A 6,732-nucleotide genomic window follows, 5' to 3' on the forward strand; every position below is an offset into this window, starting at 1 on the left:
CTCAATGAGAAGTTAAGATTCCTGGATTTAATATTTGCCTCCTCTTACCCGAAGACCTTTAAAAGTAATTTCATTTCTCTACACTGCCATTTCCCCCTCACCTGTTACCTTGTTGGGTTAGCCAGCAGGCTCCCCAAAGAGTTTTCACTGTGTTTCACTTGATGTTCATACAGTGACCTTCATCATAGAGATACACAGCTGCCATGGCATCAAAAAAGACTGTCTGTCAACTGAAGCACGGTTCCCTGACTGCACAGCTGCTCCTGACCTGTGGGACACACAAGGAAAATCTTTTAACACAAACCTCAATGAAAAAGGTTCAAGTCAGCATTGCTGATGGTTCTGTCATGCCAAGATCTTACTACATTCACCCCTGGCTCACATCACAGGAAGAGCTGGGCAGATCAAGATAACTCTGTGGGATGTTCAAGTCCTCCCATCCAGCCAGGTTCTTCACACAAGCAAGCAGGAAAATATCCTGAGCAAGGGTATCTGTAGAAAAAGACCTGAGTAGCACTGCTGTGGTATCGAACACAAATTAGTATTACACAAATTCAGTTTCCTTTTCCTAGGTCAAAATACACTTAACATATACACAGAGTTACGTAGGAATGGGTAGCTAGAAGATGGTCTTGTTCCTTCTCGTTTATCAGCTTCAGAAGATTTCTGCCATGCTTTGAATATATTTTTCCACCTACAGCAAAGATTCCAGTATGGAAGGAAAATAAAATGACAGGTTTATCTCATTCCAATGTTATTCTGAATTTAAATATTAATGTAAATGTAAGAATGAGGTGTCCTTTCCATTATTTAGTTAGAATAACCTTTCCTCCTCCCCACCCTGCACACACACACCCACTAGTGCTGTTAGTTGTAGTAATTAGCTCAATGTGCTAATGACAGTTTCCAGGGAAAATGCTGACAGGAGTAATTAATGGGTGAATTTCACTTTAGTAAATGTATGGGCAATTTTCTAAATGCAGATGGCATGGTCCACCCTAACAGGGGCCCAGCCTAGAGCTGCTTAATACACCAAGTGTCTGGGGAAAGTGGTTAATTTGTAATATGCTTCAGGATACTGTGTTGGGTTTGCATGGCGAGGTTTTGGTAGTGAGGGCCTACAGGAGTGGTCTATGAGAAGCTGCCAGAAGCTTCTCCAATGTCCATGAGAGCCAATGCCAGCCAGCTCCAAGGCAGACATGCCACTGGCCAAGGCTGATGCCCATCAATGATGGTGGCAGCACCTCTGGGATAACACAGTTAAGAATAGGGAAAAAAGATGTTGGGCAGAAGTAAATGGCAGCCGGAGAAGAGGAGCAGCTCTGCAGACACCAAGGCCAGTGAAGAAGGAAGGGTAGAAGGTGCTCCAGGCACCAAAGATTTCCCTTCAGCCTGTGGTGAAGATCATTGTGGAGCTGAGATCCACCTGCAGCCCATGGAGGACCCCCCGCCAGAGCAGGTGGGTGCCCCAGAGAAGGCTGTGACCTGTGGGAAGCCTGTACTGGAGCAAGTTTTTTGGCAGGAGCTGTGACCCCACTGGGGACCCACACTGGAGCAGCCTGTTCCCGAAGGATTGTACCCCATGGAAGGACCTATGCTGGAGCAGTTTGTGAAGAACTGCAGCTTGTGGGAAGGACTCACATTGGAGGAGTTCATGGAAAACTGTCTCCTGTAGGAAGGACCTCACACTGGAGCAGGGGAAGAGTCAGAGGAGTGCTCCCCCTGAGGAGGAGTCAGCAGCAGAGACACCAAGAATTGACTGCAGCCCCCATTCCCCAGCTCCCTGACCCACTTGCAGGGAGGAGGTAGAGAACATCAGGAGTAAGGTTAGGCCCAGGAAGAAGAGAGGCGTCAGGGGAAGGTGTTTGAAGATTTGTGTTTATTTCCTATTTTCCTACTCTGACTTGGTTGGAGTCTATTTCCCCCCGCCCCAGCTGAGCCTGTTTTGCCCGTGACAGTAACTAGTGAGTGATCTCTGCCTGCCCTTATCTCGACCCATAAGTCTTTTTTTATATTTTCTCTCCCCTTCCCAGCTGAGAAGGGTGATGACAGAGCAGCTTTGGTGGACACCTGGCATCCAGCCAGGGTCAAACCACCAGATACTGATTAGAAGAGAAATGATGCTTATACTTGCTTTCCAATGCATTATTCATTTCTCGATAGTATGGAAATGCAATGTCCTTTTTTATGTTCACCTTTTCCAGCCCTGTCCATTGAATCATGAGAAAGGAATGAACGTGCAGTGTCATTAGAGCAGTCTCACATGTTTTTCCTGCCAGCTTGCACCTCCCAGTCACAAGGTTTATTTTGTGTCATAAAAGGATGCTCACTTTGGCTATAACAGAAGCTGAGAGTGTGACATACACTAAAACATTTGTTTGCAAGCATCAATCCTGCCCTTGCAGGCCCAAGGAGATTTGGACCCTCCTCCTGATGTTTGCTAGCTCTTATGTTCCAAGCTCCCCTGTAAACATGGTATTTATTGACTTAATTTTGTCATACAAGATTCCAAATCTCCGCATGAGGACAGAAAAGCAATGTTCTTACCTGTCAGATCCCAGCAGAATTCAGGATTTTGCCATTCAGTTTCCTTCTGGCAGGGTTAATCAGCAAATGAATAAATTGTGGGTTTTTTTTCTTTTTTACCACGCCCTTCTTATTTACGCACAGATGCAGTTCTGTGAACAAAGATGGTCACACACAAAAGCACCTTCTCTTGCTGAATGCTCATGACAGCTGCCAGTGTCCCAGGAAGCAGTTGTATGTGAAGAATCAATTCCAGTGAGAGACCTGAGGGCAGAGAACAGTGCTTGACATCTGTGACAGTGACCCTGAAAGGAAGGGGAGGGACACAGGAATGAGTCTTGGGAGAGAGAGGCCCCTGAGAGTGGTCAGGGTGGATGTTTACAGAGGGACGTACTGACAGAGTACGTGGTGTTTCTTCCTTGGTGTACCCTTTTGGCTTTGGAATAGTTGTGTTTGTGAGCATTCATATTCATGTTTGTACTTACACATCCATTCCTGTTTGTGGCAACGTGTATTTCTATTTTTTCGAACTAAACATTGCATTCCTTTTTTTTTTTTTAATAGAGTTTGGGGGTTTTTTTTAATGTTATTTATACTTTATCCCTTTTACAACTTATCTGTGCCTTTATCTCATATCTTGTGGCAATTGCCAAATGTAAGTGCTTTTCTGCTCCTTTGAAAACCTGTTCTTTGAGAAGCAGCAAATAGCCATTCTCTTTTGTTTTCTCAATGTTATTGATAATATATTATTAATAATTTATTGATAGTAATTATTAATATCAGTCTTCATTCTTTTAGTAAATTTCAGAGTCCTCATATTTGTAGTCACTTCCCATAAAAGTAATTCCATAGCTTTAATGTCCTTATCTCATCATTTGTCAGCTCTAGCATATGCTTTTAGGGTAGTGAGACAGAACTGATAGAATATCCAGGGTCTGAGTACATCCATACCAGGGCATAATGGTGTTTTCTGTTTTGCTCTCTCTTTGCTTCCTAATAACTCCTGACATCATATTTACCTTCTTGACCACCACTGAGTAATAAGCTGTTATTTCAGAGAGCTGTTCAAAGATCTTTTCCCCACTGATAGTACCTAATTTAGAGCCCATCATGGAGCATCCATAGTTAGGATTGTTTTCCCTCATGCACATTACTTGGCGTTTTTCGGTGTTGGATTTCATCTTCTGTTTTATCCTCAAAGTCACTGCACAGCATAAAATCCATCTGCAGCTCTTCATACCCAGTTGTCATTGTTACTCCCAGGCAATTTTGCAACATCAGCAAACTTTGTCACCTCACTATTCACCCCTTGTCCAAATCACTTACGAAAATCTTGGCCAGCACAGCTCCCCGGTGGCTATCTCCTTCATTGTAAAAAACTGTCTCATCTTTTTCACCTTTTGTTTCACATCTTTTAACCACTTTAGATTAGTCATTAATCCTCATAGGAGGATCTTTCATGACAGCCCCACTTCTGTAAGATTCTCCATAAGGGACCTGAGTGGGAGCTTTTTGGAGAAAATAAGAAAAAAAAAGTAACAGCACAAAGTTCCTTGTGCCCAGAGGGAAAAGTACTTATGAAGGTGGGTGAAATAAAGCTCCTACTGGCCTTGTTGTACCTGAGGTAAGATGAAAGCAAGTGGGAAATGAAATATCTACGGCAACTCTTTGGATGAAAAGATTCTCCATGGAGGCAGGATGTTCTCCCAGGCAGCCAGAAAGTCTCAGTCCTTGCAGAGCTTCAGACTCTGGCTGAAGAAAGCCCCAAGATATACGTTTTAAATCCTACTTTTCAGCAGTCAGTGCAAAGTCCACAGGCTCCCTCCACAGCAGTTGCGACTCTGAATGTTTCATTTGTCAGGTTCTCCTGTAACTGTCCTGACCCAAGATAGCATTGGCCTAACCTGTGATGGTCCCCATGAGCAACCCAAATCATATCTTTGAGCAGCACCTACATAATAATTCATTTCATGTCCCTCATTTTAGATAGAAAATTATCTTTCTCCCAGTCAAATCTGATATTAATTGTCATTTATTACCACAAATTATTGCAATTAGGGATGGCTTGCTATTAATGGGCTGTAAAAAAGTGAATTGCTGTTTAATTCAAGCTGCCATTTCATGATTTAGTCATGACTTGCTTGTGTCCTTCAGGCCAGTGGTAAAGGTGCTGTGCAAAATGCTCTGTCTGGAGACTGCAGTGAGTTCCCCAGGTGGGACTGAGGCTCTGGGGTGCAGTTCATCACCCTGGTACACCTGGTAGTGGAGAAAGGGATTTATTTCTTAACTGAAAGGACACAGCAGTGTGAGCAGATAGGCCCACTGAGGAAAGAGCATCAGCTCTTCTCTCATTCTCCATGGACTGCAAGGGCACAGCTGCCTCACCATGGTCTGCACCACAGGCTGCAGAGGAATCTCAGTGCCCGCACCTGGAGCACCTCCTCTCCCTCTTTCTTCACTGACCTTGGTGTCAGCAGAGCTGTTTCTTTCATATATTCTCACTCCTCTCTCCTCTGGCTGCAATTGCTTCTGCAAAATAACTTCTTTTCCTTCTTAAATATGTTATCACAGAGTCATTACTACTGTGTTTGATGGGCTTAGCCCTGGTAAGCAGCAGGTCCATCTTGGGGCTGGCAAGATTTATTTATTAAGCCCTATTTATTATATTAATTTCTTTATTAAGCCTTATTATTTATAGGGCTTGATTTTTGAGATAAAGTTCATGGAGCACAATATCACAAAACAATTTATATTCCATGTTTATCTCTTCAGTCCCCGTCATGAAGTGTGACAATGTACCTCCCCTGCTTCCTTTGTTTTTATCACACCAGTCTTAAAAGAAACACAGACTCCTTTAAGAAGCCTTACATCATTAGCCATTCAGCAGATTGCACTTGCTAAGCTTAAAGGGGTGTGGGGGTGTTGAAGAATATTGTGATTATTGTTGTGAAGTCTTTTGTGGACCCACACATCCCACTTTGGTCCTGACTTGGAGTGCTCAATGGTGTTACTCTATGAAGCAGTCTCAGCAGCTGCTGTAAATTGCATTTCCCCGGTTCCAGCCCATGCTATGTCACACCACCCCTTGAATTGAGTGGGAAACTTACGTCTGTGCTGGGAATCGTGACTGAAAAACTGATCCCGTTTAAAAAGAAACATTTTGCGGGGTTTTTTTAGAGATGAGGCCAAAAGCACCAACTCGATTCACAATGTGGCTGCAAAATGGTTGCTCCAGACCCCCAATGTACCAGGGTACCAGGTGGGCAAAGGAATGTGCTGCAGGAGCAAGGGGGCAGAGATGCTTTGCTGCTCTCCACAAAGCCGCAGCCTCATGTGGAGACAGCTCTCCATCAGCCACTGCTCTCCTCTCCTTGCCCTGCCCTTTCATGCCCACCCACCATGCTACCACCTGTGCTGTACTGGCACAAGCAGCTTCATGACTGCTGAGCCAAACAGCTGAGAAATGACTTTGCAAAAAGGTGGGTTATTTGTCATCCAAGTAAGTACAGGGATCCTGTTCACCCTGTGTTGCACAAGTGACCGTGCTGGCACAGTTGGTGGGCAGCCTAGAAGCAGAAGCAAATGCTGAAGATGGATTTAGGGGGAAATATGGATTGACTGTCTTGTTAGTGGCAATGTGAAATGTACACAATACAGGCACATTTGAAATGTGTACAGCCCAGGAAACATATTCTGTGCTTTCCATGTTTCCAAGGTCCTACCATGTCTCACATGGAGACACCAGGATCCCCCACGCAGTGCTGGTATCAGGAATGTTTGGGCTTTTGATACTGTCAGGTATCCCTATGGCCCCATCCCTGCTCTGGAGACCAAACACACAGGCAGAGTGTCAGCGGCTGCTCCTGACGCCTGAGAATCTTTGTGCACAGGTACTTGTGTCCCACAGCTGCTGTGTGATAAAGTGCTTTGTTCAAACACCACAGTGGCACACTGATGTGCTCATGCTAATGCCTTTCCCTCTGCTCTTAGCAGGTTTCCATGTCAGCTTTCTGTGTGTGTGCACCTTTCCTCTCCTCAGTGTGGCCAGAATAGGTTGGTGCTCCAGCCCTCCCCATGAGCTCAGGCACACACACAGATAAGCTGTGGAAGTTGACAGCCTGTGGGTGCTCCTGAGCCCTCTGTCTTGGCAAGGTGTCTGTACCCTGCGTGCCAGCAGAGCTCTGCAGGGATAGGGACAGCAGGTCC

This window comes from Corvus cornix, chromosome 1 (assembly GCF_000738735.6).
Source record: "Corvus cornix cornix isolate S_Up_H32 chromosome 1, ASM73873v5, whole genome shotgun sequence".
Classification (NCBI taxonomy): domain Eukaryota; kingdom Metazoa; phylum Chordata; class Aves; order Passeriformes; family Corvidae; genus Corvus; species Corvus cornix.